Source organism: Typopeltis vanoorti, chromosome 7, assembly GCF_054136105.1.
Source record: "Typopeltis vanoorti isolate ZY-2024b chromosome 7, IOZ_Tvanoo_1.0, whole genome shotgun sequence".
Lineage (NCBI taxonomy): Eukaryota > Metazoa > Arthropoda > Arachnida > Uropygi > Thelyphonidae > Typopeltis > Typopeltis vanoorti.
Window position 1 is genome coordinate 87,091,079 of NC_143555.1, and position 16,631 is coordinate 87,107,709.

General features: G+C 33.2%; 1 non-coding gene across 1 annotated transcript; it reads right to left on the minus strand.

The window, feature by feature from the left end:
- Positions 1-14,460: 14,460 nt before the first annotated feature.
- TRNAL-CAG (transfer RNA leucine (anticodon CAG)) lies at positions 14,461-14,544 on the minus strand. The gene has a single exon. It is a non-coding gene; the product is annotated as a tRNA-Leu (tRNA).
- Positions 14,545-16,631: the final 2,087 nt, after the last annotated feature.

Consider the following 16,631-nt stretch of genomic DNA (forward strand, 5'->3'; position numbering starts at 1 on the left):
TTAAACTAGCCATGATATCACCATGTTAGAGCATCTATAGATCAGTCAGTATCGATGATGCCTTTGGCTGAAAATGACTGTATTATGTTCCTCTCAGAAACTTAGGTTTTCTTTCCTTTAAGACAAACCTTCCAGAGTACGCAGTCGGTTAACAAACAAATATACGTCTCATGGTATTCACTATTTAGGTGTTACTTCAAAATTATCTTAATAAACACTCTCCATCTTGTAGCGAACGGTATGGCAACGCGAATTCTGTTTAATGCGATCTCACTGTTATACAGACAATCGTCCCAACACATTTTCTTCAAGTATTTAACCCCTCCCTTTTCAAAAACTGCATTTTGACATGATGATTTCCTCACCCAGAGGGAAAAATAATATTTTTACCTAATAAGATAATAATTCCACATCATTTTTTTAAATCAGAACTCATTCATATTAACTAAATATACTTTGAAATATTAAATAATATATTGCTATCCATTTTAAAATGCAAGTATCTTTCTAGAAATAAAAGAAACAAGCTTGAATTTTAAGATGGAAACCAATTTATTAATTGATGATTCAAAGTATATTTAGGTAATCTGAATGACTAATTATCATTGTAACATAATATATTTAATAAACTTGATTAATTCCGAATCAGAACACAATACAACTTATTGGGTGAATACTCTTTTTCCGCATGAGCGAGGAAATAATCAAGTGGTATTGTTAAAATGTGGGGTTACCTCTCCAAAAATTCTGAGGGACCTTCAATATCACGCTGAATCTCAGTGAGAGTGAATCAAGGTATCGGTTGGGTTCATTCACTTAGTCATGAAACTCTCATCGGCAAAAACTACACCAAGCAAAACCACTCTAATCAAGCCCAAAGACAAACATTATTAAAATGTCATCAATGGATGCGAAACCCCAAAAAATGATAGGATTAATTCTAGCATAGTACAACTATTAGATAAACAAGATTATGTTTTTTACCTGTCCAAGAAAATGTTTTCAAGGTAACAAAACGATGTTACAGAAGAGTTATTAAAGTCTTAAAAGGACTGACATAAAAGGGCAGAGCAAAAATGCTTTTCATTTTCCCCGTTGTCTGTATAGGACAGTGTAAGGATAAGGATAATTATTGAGCTATATAAAGCACTGATCATGGGAAGAGGGTAACAGCAATAGCCGAGCCTCAGTTAGAACTTCGTTGGCTACAGCATTCCCATCCATTACCCTCCCTGGATACCCATTTCAGTAGCCTTGTACGACATGCATGAGCTATATTGGTGCTATTCTCATCCCGGCAACCACACGGGGAAAGAGTTATTAAAGATGAAGTAACAGATATAATACATTATGATATACAAATCCTGAAAATGTGTAACAACTTATTATTAAAATACTCTAACATATACTGATTCTAAAATATTTTCCATTGCATTATAAATGTAATTAAATTTTCCAAAATAATTTATTCTTGGATATTTTTTTAAATATAATTAAACGAAGTTTGCATGTGAATTATCTTCATAACTAGGCTACTTCTATTTACAAGAGAACTACCTTACAGTTGTTGATATTGTGAAGAAATCCAGGAATTCTAACGTTTTCATGTTGCTGCAATACATAATAATTCATAATAACAAATGTCAATGTTTGTAACAAAAATATTCTAAAAAATATGCAGGATGACGATTCTGTAGCAAATTTGCGATTTCGTTGTGAAGAACCACATTAAAGACGAGCCAAAAATTCCTCTCTGTTGACACTGCGGGCTTCAAATGGAGCCCTTGACGGCAAAGGAATAAGTGTACTCTTTTCCACACCACCTCAGAGGTAGCCTGATAGCATAACAGAAGTGGGGCTGAGCCCTCCCAACTCAGAAGATCCTGCGCCTATCTTTGTGATAAAAACCAATAACTCATGGGAGAAACTTACACCCAGCAACACCAACAAAATCTAGAGCACTCTAACACAACAGTCGAACCAAAGCACTTTCCTGGAAAATCCTGCATTATCTGATCAAACTCTATTTCAATGGGACTTACCATATCGCACAAGAGCCATCAAACCTGACTCAGATATTCAGTGGAGAATGTGGCACAATATATGACCCACTCCTACTATATTACGAAAATTTAACTCAAACGTCTCAGATAACTGACTGTTCTGCTACCAATTAGGAACAGTCCGGCATATCTACTTGGAATGCCCAGTCAACACTAAATTAATCAGTTTGTCTCGTGAAACGGCAGCTCTCACCTGTGGTAGTCTTCATACAGAAGAGTAGTATTTCAATCTCGCTCATGCTGAGTCAAATAACCATTCATTCTGCAATTACCTCTTCATCACCGCGAAAGCGGTAATATACAACTTCTACCTCAGACATACAAGACCAGACAGCACAGCAACTTGACAGAGAGAAGCAACTGACCAACTCATCGCAGCCTTCAAACTAAAGGTGAGAAGTCGGATCCTACACGATCACCACCACCATAGGCAAAACAACACCTTATAAACTTTCCACCAAGACTGGAATCCACGGAATCAACTCCTGGCTGAGCAGGGCGACTGCATCATAATTCACTTTCCAACATAAAAGTGACATCCCCCCCCCAAAGAAAGGGGGAAGAAGGATTGTTGTGCTTAACAGTGTGAAAATTAATCAGCTGGCACCTTCATGTAAATATATAATATTGTGCTATAGTAACTCTTATGTTCTTCCACATTTATGTTCTTACACAGTATCATGTTAAAATAACTCTTAATGGCTTTAACTCAACTATTTTATCAGTCTCCCCGTGATCATCATCACTCATTAAGGTTAATATTCCATAGTCCTCCTCATACTGTCACATAACGAAAGAACTCTTTTGGATTTCCTTTGGCATGCTCAGCTAAATTTTTCTCATAATATGATTTTGCCTTCCTTGCCATGGTGGTCACCTTCCTTGTCTGAGCCTTGAACTGTTCATGCGTTTGCTGGTAACCTTTCTCTTTGTATACCTTCCACAGCATTTTCTTCTAAAGCTAGTGCTGAATGATATTACTCATCCATTTAATTCCTACTCGATTGCTCCTATTTACCCTAAGTATAAAATTTAATACTGCTTCCTGTAGATGACTCTAAATTATAACCTATCCGCTACTAACATCCTTACCCTGCAATGTTTTATGCCGTTTAAGCTTCTTTCTAAGCATCTGATAATCACCTGCCTTGTACTTCCACAAAATATCCCTTCTTCATAGAATATTCCTTATGTTTTACAATTTCCCATGTCAACACCTCATGGTCACTTTCACAATTGGAGACAATGTTGTCAACTTGATTATGGATTGCTCTTCTGATCCTATGACCAGGTCCGATACTCTCCCACCCCTAGTCTCCCTCCATCATATGCTTTAAATAATTATCTCTCAGCAGGTGTATAAATTCTATTACCTATCAAGTCATGTGATCTATCTTCCTTCCAGTCTATATCTCCATAGTTGAATTCCCCCATAATAATCACTCGACCTGTACTCATTGTACTAATTTGGCGATGCATGTCTTTCCGATCATCTGTGGAACTCCTTGGTCCATAGAAACAACCAATTGCATATTTTGTCTTACTTATCTTAATCTCATACCAGATTGCTTCAAATGACCAGCCAGCCTCTCGCCTGTCTCATATTCTTTTTGGTTGCAATTCATCTGCTATCATCAGCAGTCCTCCCTCCCCCATCATATCTTCCCTGAAAATACTAAACCCTCCTCATTCAATTCCTGTAAGTACATAATCTACTGTTAGCAAAGTCTCACTAATTCCTATTACTTTTAGCGAGATTGCACTAATCAATGCCAAAATTTCCTCCCTCTTGTTCCAGATAGTTCTGGCATTAGTATATAGAAACGGCAACATCCCTTTATTCCACCCCTCTCTTTCACTTTCTTAATTGACTACCCTATTCAATATTTTTGCTTAAGAGACTAGATTGCTCACTTGGTCACTCCCACACTCTTGCTTCATGGGTGCCTTCACACAAACCCACTTGCTTCCACGCTAATTCCCTTAAGCTTCCCTGAATTTGCACGTCAGCACGCTGTGAACAACACGCTCTCTCTCTCTCTCTCTCTCTCTCTCTGTGTGTGTCTCTCTCTCTCTCTTTCTCTCTTCCTCCAGACATCTAACACCAACACCATTCAGATGCAGCCCGTACGCACTGTATAAATCCTTCTTTCCGTCAAAGAGAGACCATCCACAAATTCTACATCATTTCTTTTGCGCAACAATCTACGTATAGACTCATTCGCTATCAATTTCCTCCTACTCAGTTCGCCTCTATCATAGCGCGATAGAAGATTTACAATTTCAACTTTTCCCTCTTCAGTTTTGCCTCTTCTAACAACTCTTTCTTTACATCTTCCCTCATAGAACACTTCTCGCCTCTGAAATCATTGGTACTAACCAAGACAATCAGTTTCTTCGAATTACCTTCTTGCATCCGGATGGCGTGGCTAATATAGTCAATTGTTTCACTGGAAAACACCATTTTGTCATATTTTCGTTAAGTACTCCCATGATTAGTGAGTCTCCATACATAATTTTCTCCTTAACTTATTTTCTTATTTGTTTGGTCGGTCTTTATTATCCTTTCGGATCACCTACTTCTTTCTTTTTTCAGACCTGCTTACTTCTTGTCGCTTCTCCAATTTTTCAATTTAGCGCTTGGTCCTATGAAAGATAATATTTAACTACGCTAGTTCTTTATTAATATTTATTTCGTTCTTCTTTATTTCCAACACCACACGTTCGATATTAGTAACACCATTTTCCATCTTATCGTCGGTATATTTTTGTTTTCTCGTCACCTAAAAGACATTCACTTTTAAAACACTTAATACACATTCTCTCTCCAGTTTTAAATTCCTACCACATATTCTTTACTTTTCTCGACGCAAGCATTTCGCAAGCACTGCACTGAATAATAAACCGGAAATTCAAATCGTCGAACAATGTGGTCTTTGCTTCGATTGTTGGGGACATGCCGACAATACCACAATAAAAATGTTATAAATATATTAATACTCTAAACCCACGAAAAATCTAACGTCTAGAGATTGATATTCGTCTATGTTTTTCAATGTAGATTTTATGCGACGTTGTTCAGGTCTACTCTTTTCCCTGCTGGTAGAAATGTTTTTACTGAAAATAGTCCAAAAGAATTTGTAGTCCATGTCGTTTTCAGAAACTAAGTGAGAAATAGTTTTGAATTGACTCAGTATTCTGCATCTCCCAACATCATTGCGCTTCTTCACGAAGATTATGCATACTCTGGCTTTATTGTCAACTGCTGGCAAAAGGATGTTTGCCTAATAATCGCATTTCTTGTATTTTTCTTTATTGATATTGAAACTGTCATTCATATCTTTATGTATACGAACACTTTTAAAATATTAAATAAACCATTCAGATTATGTAGTGGTAGATCTAAAGACAGAGAAATGTTGTTGTACAGTTGTGTGCTTGCTTGATTGTTGCTTTATCTTTCACTAGACCTTCCATTCAGGAAGTCTTTCATACTATCTGCTTTTTTTTCATGTTATCATTTGACAGAGAGAGGGAGAAGGAGCTATTTTTGATCATTAAATGCTAGTAGTATTTCTTCATATTTACAGTTATTATCTTTTATCTGTTAACGAAATAAAGCAGAGAAAAGCTGAAGTATTTTTGTGATCTCAGAGAACTGCTATACACAAAATAATTTCCATAGTTAACATTTTTTGACTAGTTATTTATCTCTTTTGCTTTCTAGAAAATGTTATGGTTCCATTATTAAAGAATATTCATTTTATTCCTAAATTGACTCGGGTGTTTTCCAACTTACGAAAATACGTTATAGAATCCCGAAAACTTGGTCAACTCAAAATTTTTCTCAAAAATAGATAAAATCTTTCAAATATTTTATCTATCTGTTCAGAAGGTAGAATTCAGGAATCATGGAAATATCTGAGAAATTATCGTTTTATTTTCCTATGAAAATAAGCATTTTATTTTATTTTCACATGAGAGCCCTGACATCTGCCCAGTTAGTTATAGAATAATCAATAATACAATATTTGAAAAACAAAAATGTTTGAATCAAAGGATTACACATGAAAAGGACAAAAAATTGAAATATTTAGAAGCATTTCGGAGTCTCTGAACCTGATTTAAAATGCAATGAGTTTTTGTTGTCATAGGTAGACTGATGTGATGGTAAGACTTCATTGATTACACTGCGAATAGAAATATTTGAGAAATGAATAAATCAGAAATTTTTCGATACTCCTAAAACGAACAGGAAAGAAAAATTGATTTTTTTAAATATCTCTACAGCAATGACCATTATAATAAATAGTTCGGCCGATGTACTGGTTAGGTATCAATCTCAGAACACATATGCCTCTTAAATCGTCAATTTGGGTGTTCAGTTATCATTGGTTTTTCGAAGATTCCATCTCCTTAAATATGTTGATTGATTAAATAACTTCTGAGATATTATATGGACGACCAGACGTGTGATATCATCATCATCATCATCATGCGTATCAAGGATTTAGGCCTAGCATGGCCTGTTCCGGCCTTAGAAGTCATCGTTGAATCGTTTAAGAGGACGTCTTGATTTTCTTTTCCCCTAATGGCTTGTACTTTAAGGCTAGTTTTGGTAATCTTTCTGTTTTCATTCTTTGAACGTGTTCCATCCATTTATATTTACATTTTTTAATTTTTTCTATTACTGGTTCTTTGTTTAATTCTCTCATAATTTCTTCGTTTCTTTTGGGATCGAATAGAGTATTCTTTGCAGTGTTTCTCATAAACTTCATTTCTGCTGTTATTAATGTTTGTCTTTTTTGTTTTATTGTCCAGATTTCGCTTCCATACATTAAGACTGGTATGGGAAATGTATTGTATACTTTTATTCTGGTTTGTTTTTGAACTAGGTTTAGTTTAAATATAGAGTTAATTACACCTGTTATTTTTAAATATTTTGCAATTTTTACGTTTATATCTTTTTCATTTTCATATGTGATCATATATCCTAGGTAGTTAAATGAATTCATCTGTTCTAAGATCTCGTTAACTATTACTATTTTAGTTCTTGCTGCATCTTGTCCTGTAAAGGCATAGTTTTTGATATTCAAGAAGTGTGATATTCGCTTTAGAAATACCTTTGAAAATAAAATGCCTTCTATTTCGAGTAAAATAAGTTAATTTTACTCGAAATGGAAGGCAGGAAATTTGTAAATCTCTGTAAATGGTTATTGTTTGTGGAGAGTATGATTTGTTTTCAGTGTATCTCAAAAATGGGTGAATCCTGTTTCGAAAATTCACTTACATTTATGATCATATGTAACTGTCAGATAGATGAGCAGTGCCGTTGAAAAAAGAAACGTGTCTGAAATGCTCTAGTCCAGAGTGGGGAGAATAATAGGTTTCTTCTTTTTCTTTCCAAGAAGAACCCATCCATTCATATTTTTTTCTTTTATGGTTTTCGCTTCGTGTTTGCATAAATATTGGATGCTGATTATATCTAGAAGTAAACTTCAGAACGTAAGACATTAAAGAGGGAAACACGGATGAATAAAGATTAGAGTATGAATAATTAATAAAAACATTTTAGAGACGAATTTCGAGCTATTAGTAAGCGTATTAATAAGTTATGTTCTTTCTCAATCCTGTAATTCTCTTAATCAGAATGTATAAATTAAATAAGAAAGAAAAAGGTAATATGTCTTCTGCATATTCATAAGTTTCGGCTAATAACTTACCCATTTTTACACAGAGAGGCTCCGCACCGTCCAGCTACAAAGTCTGAATACTGCAGGTAAAAATTTATCCACAATAATACTTATCTTTTGTGATCTCTTCTATTGCAACACACACACACACACACACACACACACACACACACACACACACACACACACACACACACACACACACACACACACACACACACACACACACACACACACACACACACACACACACACACACACACACACACACACACACACTTATTATATGTTTCGTTTAAAAATGAGCATATACTTATCTACAATACTTCCCAGAATTCCAGAGATGTTCATCTAGCTATCGTTAACCTAAACAGGACTTTTATGATAATTATTTCTTTATGACGATTGCAATCTTTCACGAATGCGAAACGTCAGTTACCTGATAAAGAATGAAATGGATTAAGAAAAGAATGCTATAAATTTCTAATTCATAACAAAATACAGTGCGCAAGTCTTCAAGATAGTTCATTTGCGAAGTAAAGTTTGCAAAAAAAAAATATATATAGAGAGAGAAAAACTAACTTTAGTTATATAAAATCAATATAGAATATCGCTTTCAAATTGATTTCTAGAGAGAGAGAGACAGAGAGAGATGCGAGCATACCAAATGAAAATCACATTATAAGATGGAAAATTGTTTTAAGAAATTTGAATAACAATTAATGTGCTATAAATGGACAAGAAAATAGCAAACAAAAAAAAACCTCAATAAGGTAATTCGAGAAAGAAATACAGGAAGAAATTTAGTATAAGAAAGTATATAAATAAAAAGGGAAATAAGAGAAACAACCGAAATTTTCTAGAAACTAATTGAAGACTTTACAAAACTCATAATCTTATTAAAGATTTCTTGCTGTAATAAAAAAAAATTAAATCAATTTACATCCTAAAATACGTGGAGGTTTCATTGGAAAATTCAGATTGTATTACAATTGGTGAGAAATAATAATTTTTCAGCAATTTGTTTTAACTCATAAAGACATAATGCATAAAATGTGATATATTTCAAATAAGAATTAAAATGTTTGATTTAGAATATAAAGGGAATATCAAGGAATATAAAATAAAGAATCTTTAATTTATCATTATCAAAATCATCAAAACAATAGACACTGCTAACAAGCACCATATTAAGCCATCTTGAAACTCGCCGAAACAACTTCATTGCTTCTTATTTCATTCCTTCTTCTTCTTCTGTCCTTTGGAACAATTTTCCTCACTATGCCTTCCCCAAAGATTACAACTCACAGCTGTTCAATCAAAATGTGAACAGACACTTCCTCTGATCTATTTCTCTTGCTCTAGCACGGCTCTAATACGCAATAGGTCTTGTTGCCTCTCGTGTGTGAATCAGATATAAAAACATATTTTTTCAGCACGAACATTTTAAAGTTATTTAAATATTTAAGCATTTTGATTTTTTTTTAAATTTAAGATTTAAATTAAATCTATTTTAAAAATTCAGTCAAGAAACGTTTCTACAACTACAACGACTAAAAGTGTCTAAAACGATGGATTTATTAATCGTTTCATGTATAGATATAAATATTAATATAAGAGCTTGTTAAGTAACACAAATAATGAATTACTAATTTGGATTTACGAAGAGAAAATTTCAAAATTAGTTGAATGGTTTAAATTAAAACATTAAAATTGTATCATAAATACGATACATCTATTTATAATTAAAGAAAGATTCTATAACCTTCTATATAAAAATGCAGTCTTTTCCCCGTGTGTTTGCCGGGATACGAATAGCCCCACTGTAGCCCATGCATGTCGTACGAGGCGACTAAAATGGGTACCCAGGTATGGTAATGGATGTCATTGCTGTAGCCAATGAAGTTCTAACAGAGGCTCGGCTATTGCTGTTACCCTCCTTCCATGATCAGAGATTTAATAGCTCAATAACACCTTATCCCTACACTGTCTTCTACAGATAACGCGGAAGACGAAAAGCATTTTTGCTTCTCCCCTTTAAGCTAGTCGTTTTAAGGACTTTAACGACAGTCTTAAAATTGTTAAATAAGGAATGTTTTCATGGGATCAACTTACATTTTCCACCATGCCACAGAAAATGGATTGGTTGCCAATTCAGCGGAAAATTGACCTTTGAAGTACTCGGAGAATAATCACAGTGCTGCAGAAACATTACTTCTGTGAGAAAGAGGTTGAACTGTATCTAGAAGACATCAATTAGCCCAATTGCTTGCTTCTGAAGAGGTCAAGAATGTTTTGGTAAATGAAATGTAAGTTATTATTCTGACTTTCTGCACTGTTTAAGTAATAAATGCTCGTGGTAAGGACAACTCTGATAAGATAAATAGAAAGGGAAAAAATACCGCAATAAATGTAAGTGTTCTTAATGAAGTGATTTAATTGGATAAAGAAAATAACTAAAGATTGTGTTTCATGAAGTAGATAAAAACTATGAATTAGTAGTTAGAAAAGGAAGATTGACTAAACACATGTTTCAGAGATGTAATATCCACAGTAGTCAAGCATCTCTCCCATCAAATTCTTAATTTAAATTGGTTGTTTCTCATGAACGTAAACAAAGCAATGCTTTAGAAATGAAAACAAAACGCTGCATGTATACTTGAGAGATGAGCAGTAAATATTTGTTACTTTTTGCTATTCTCCTTGGGTAATGGTCAGTTAGATATGTTGTCCTTCATTTCAAAGCATGCGTTTCTAACTGTCACTTTAAGGCGTAGGTAATTGCTAATAATTGCTAACAATGAAACATGATATTACAATTCAACTACAAAAACATTTTTCTATTATGTCAATTAAATCCGTGATGAATTAAATCAGTATTATGTCTTGCACTGAATATTTTGTAGCATAACGTATATTACGGATTAATTTTTTACCCTACGTCATTGCTAATCACATAAATAAAAATAAAACATTTTAATTAGAAAAATGTGAATGCGTGTGTGTACTTCCAGTATATTCTGCTTCTATGCTCATGCCATGGAATTGTAAGTACAGAAAAAATATATCTTGCAATCCTTAAAAAAGTATCAAATGATATCGAAAATATTATCGTAAGACAAGATAAATTACAAAAAGTGTAATTTACAATAATTTACAATGTTTGGTGTATTATAGTTCTTAGCATTCTCCTCTGCATGCTAAAATTGTGTATTTGTTCAAAATGCAATTTGCAAAATGCAATGATTACTGTTTATCTTGTTGAAATGGAAGTGCTAACTTAATTAAAAAATTAATTATAAGAGAAATATTATATTACACGGAAGTGATTTTCTTCACTTTGTCATGCATTAGTAGAACGAAACATTTTTAAACTGCTTATCTTTTGTGTATTAATGAGTTTAATAACCCAGGAAAATATGTCTACTCTCTTTTGTTGGTTCAGAAAATAATAAAGCGATCATTAATACGATAGAGCTTAGAAAGAGATATCCTTACTAACCAAAATGGAAATGAAAAGTCATTATTTCAAAATAACATTTTTGTAATTGCAAATATGAGTTTTATTGCATAACATATCCATACTATATAAAACGTAAGTTGCGGTGGAATATTCCGAATAATTTTCTGTTCAGAACAGGATTTGCCGAGTAAAATGCGCAGCTGTCTAAAACGTAGAAGAGGAACTTGTCTTCGTTTCACGATATTCAGGGAGAAAACTTTCTCCAGGAACGAGAAAAGCTTCTAATTTTGTTGTCAAGAACCAAACATCGTAAGGATGTCACTCATAAAATCAAGAATAAAATAATGAATCTATTAAACGCATTCACTCACATAGAATTATTCCTTATTGGCATAAACGACTCCACAACCTATGGAGTCGTTTATGCCAATATTTTGGTATAAATATTGCAGAAACCTAATGATAATGTGGCATTTCTAACACGAGAATAGCTTTTCAGCAGTCTATATTGCGAACGGCTCATCTTCGTGAAGACTAGTCTTTGCATTTTATGTTAATTTTTTTCCCGTAGAATATCATTTTCTAGTCGTACCTAGCTATAAACTCGATATGTGAATAAGGAAACAGGTTTTTTCTTCCATCATTTTGGTTTAATAGGAAAATAAAGTCAGACATAAATAATATTCTTCATCGTTGATAGTTTCTGTTCAAAGAAACGAGAACTTTAATCTTCTTTAAATAAACGATAATAATCTTTACTTTGCGGTGAGAGTAATTGCTAATTTAGTTATGAAAAAGGTCAAAACGTTGTCTGCAAAGTATTTAATCAAGGAGTTCAGATCTTAATGCGAAATAGTTTCTTCCACAGCAATCATACCATCTGACTAACATCAATTTGCGTAGAAATTCTTCTCGTCCAAGTCTCGTTAGTTGTACTCTTAGATAATACTATACAAAAATGCACGAGTGTTGTTCTTGTTCACATGGGCCAATTCGTTCTTTTCTTCATCTTCAAATGAAATTAACTCTTAATGATGGTTTTTGTTGTTGTTGTTGGGAAAAGGAAGAAACTTTATTACTCCTCAGTCTCCACACACACACACACACACACACACACACACACACACACACACACACACACACACACACACACACACACACACACACACACACACACACACACACACACACACACACACACACACACACACACACACACACACACACACACACACACACACACACAGAGAGAGAGAGAGAGAGAGAGAGAGAGAAAGTTTAATCTAAAGCAAAGAAAACATCCGTCAAGTTTGAAATTTGACAGTAAACAGAAATTGAAAATCTGTCTTTCTTGGAGTTCGATTTAACCCAGAATAATTCTAATTGAATTACACCTTCACTGAATGCGTATTATTAAATACCTTCTGCAAAACTAATTCCTGATATAAAATCCTGGACGAAGGTCTTCGCGTCAAGAGGAAATTCAAACTCAAGTCTTTCCGGCCACAGGCCATCGTCAAAACCGACTGAGCTATGGAAGATACAAAAAAGAGTTTAAATTGATTTCATTTGTTCTCTGTTGTTGTGGATACGAAAGTAGTACTGAAAATAAAATAAAGAAAAAAAAAAAAAACGAGCTAACTATAGACTAGGGAAAAGCGATGTAAAATTTATAATGAAAATTAGAGGAATGAACATATATCATCAATTTAAGATTCTAGATTCTTCATTTCGTGTCTGTATTCTATATATTCAACATCTTAATATTAAAACTAGCGATACAATTAAGACGTAAATTGGTGTTTGAAACTAGTATGAGTGAAGCATTTGTAAGAAGCTAACCTAAAGTAGCATAGAATAGCCACATAGCCACATAAAAAAGATGTGTAAAGGTTCATAGAAGTGGGATTTAATTAATACTGGATAGGCAAGAAAAAAAGTCACCAAAAGCCCATATAAAACATATATATATAAGCATATATAAAAATACTTAAATCCTACCTTTTTATTACTCTGCTAGATTCGCATTGCTATGGGCAGGCTTCTTTGGAAAAAATGTCACATTATGATCACAGAAACCGAACACTTTCAAACAGTAGCAACAGAACGTAAGTGTTGGATAACGTAACAATACTTTAATCGTTCCATTATTTAAAACGAGTTTATGACGCTCCCTAGTGAAAGCTTTATTTGATAAAAACATGCGCTTAATATGGATTTTGTCTATAGCTAATATGCTGTTAATGATAGCTGTTATCATTGTTATAATATTATCAAGGATCGTAACTAATATTCCAAGTTCTAAAATTGAGTGAAATCCCTGTAATTATGTCAAGGATTCATACCACGTTCATCATATTCTATTCGGATGCCATCGTTATATTAACATAATAATTACGTCACCTTATTGATTATAATAATTACGCTATTGTGCGTATTTGCTTTAGTTAAATTAAAACAGCAGTTTTTATTCTAATTAACTAATTTGAAATTCTCTTATCACAGTCATTCTCAAACAAAAAAAATCAACTTGTCTACGAATTCAGCATTTCAACAAATTGCTATTTTGAGAATAACGGGCACAAATATTTCGGACAAATTTACAGAGTTTAAAGGTGTCATTTTCGATTTACTAGTTACAAAAAATAATAATTAAATAAATTACTTCTTTAAAAATGTGAAGTGTTCTTTAATTGAAATATCATTTCTCCAAATTGGTAACACGATATCGTAGTAAGATTCCTATCTTATTTATACAGCTTAAGTGATAGTTAACCATATTTCTTCTTAGTAATAGACATTGAAGGGAAACTCACGTATAAATAGAACACTAATAAAAAGCAAATAACGGACAATCCGGGGGCAGGGGGGAAGCTTCATATAATAATATATTTTTTTAAACTTCTGCAGTAGCCACTGAACATGTCTAATAAAACAGAAAAAAGAGATAGTTCTATCCATAAGATTTTTTTCTATCTACGCAGTCATAACGGCCTATCTCACTGTCACAGGCATTTTTGGAAGATGTAAATCAGGAATTATTGTGTAGTTGAGACACCATATTTTAACTGCTGATAGGACTTTCTTGTAAAATACAAAGCTCATATTGAAGTACTACCAGAAATCAATTAATTTTTCTTCCAGGATCTCAATATTTTAATTTCCCACAACAGAATTTCAGATATGAACACCTCTTAAAATGCCATTAATAAAGAGAGAGAGAAAGAAAGCCAAAAATAATTGTCAGGAGTGGGATTCGAACCCACGCCGGGAATACCCGACTGCGACCTGAACGCAGCGCCTTAGACCGCTCGGCCATCCTGACTGATAACAAATGGATCAAACATTGACGGAAGAGCAAATAAATTTATTTAGTTAAGTCATGGATAATTAGGATGAAAATTTCTGTTTATTTTTATTAAAATGAAAATTAATATTTAATTCGGGCTTACTACGTATGAACTCTTAGTTACTTAAAATAAACCGGGAAAATCTACGTGCTACTTCTTATATATATTCATACAATATGATTATATACGATATGTATGAATAGTTTTAGATCATGGGCCACCTCAATGCCTTAAAGATTTTGATGACCCCCCCTCTAACATAATAGTCAGCCATGTTCTGAAAAAGTATAATATAAATATGTACTTTAAATAAAAAAGGAACATAGGTAAAACTGCTTTTAATCTGACTTTCTTCAATGAATATAAATTTTATGTTACACTTTATATTAAAAAACATAAATCGAACTAAACTCCGGAAAATAAAATTCAAGTTAATGCGATCCTTGAGCTTGAGCTCTGCTGCAAAGAGTTTTTATTTGAGGTACTAATTTAGTCATTTTCAATCTGAAATCCCCACAGTTTGTGATATCCAGATGATTTCTTTTTTTCAGTAGTAGCAAGTCATTTATTGCACTAAAGCCGCATTCAACTAAATATGACGACGGTAAGGGCAACAGTATTTTATTTTTCTTTTGCAAAACTAGTTGAATTTCAGTATTTCGTTTCTGCCTCGTCATAAAGCCATGCCATTGTTCCTTTTATGTTGAATAAATTTCTGATAGACTCATCATTTTGATTTTCTGACAGTTCTTCTTGATACTGTATTTATGTTGTGCTGTACTAGTGATGTCAGATTTTTTTTCTCAGAAAGTCAGAATTACAACAACGACAATTTATAGCCGACAATGGTGAGTTTTTGAGTATATCGATGATGAGGTGACGAATGCAACGTCAATTTCTAATTTCCCCCCAAATATTCAAATTGCCCACTGTGGGAGTACGCTCCATGTTGGGAAACACTGCCTTAAGTAATCAGTATTATATGTATTAAACTGATTTCAACTGTCAGTCCAAACTTGGATTTCAATATATCTTTGAATGTACAGAATGTGAATATTTTACAAGGATATCATATAATTTTCGGCAGGTGTATCTTTTATTTTCCTACGTATTTTCTAACAGTTTCTTTGTTATATATATTTACCTTCAAGATTATATTACACAACATTATACACACCATTGTGCTACTTCCCCAGAATTGCGATAATTTTGTGCATCACATTCTGGCTAACTTTAGCTATCTAATACGATATTAAAATTATGTTCTTTGAAATAGTGTTTTATAATCTAAGTGAAGCTGCCATCTTATATCTGCCGATTTCTTATCTGCATTGACTTTGCGAAAGCTGTCTTGTTTGTGGTTTTGCAGTTGTATGCATCTTCAACTTTCTAAGCAACTTACAAAGTTGGGGAGGGTGCAGGAAACGTGCCTAAAGTGAGTTGAAACTACTTGAAGCTTGGGTTTAATAAGAAAAATCCCAGTTGAGTTTACACAATGACCCGATATTTACTAAGAGAGTGGCCTTCAAAGTTCATGAGAAATTAATAACATGACATTCTCATTTAAAACACGAACTACAGGACTTTTTTATAAAGAAAATTTCAATCATAACACCAAACATTTTTTTCCTTCTTACGGAGAGTTATTATAAGTTGTGCAAATATCTACATGGCAAATTAAAATTCACCTCTTGGATTTAACAACAGGCATGACCATAGACGCACCAACTTTAAAGTTAGTTTGAAATTAAAGTCTATTTATTTATCATATGTAGTTTCACGCGTTATGCATTGGCGCCCCTTTATTTTTTAGGGACGCTTTCGTTGCATTCTGTTTTTTTTTTCTTTTCTTTAAATGATTTTTACAAATAATTATTATTTGCTGTATTATTATTAATTTATTAATATAAATCAAAGATACAAGTATAAAATGCAAACTTTCATAAAAATGACATTTAAATTTACGTCTACATCTTTATTTAATAGCGTCTAAACTTTTACCCATTAAAGGAGTGGTTGATTAAGATATTTTAAGTTATATATCATAAACATCTCGTTTCAC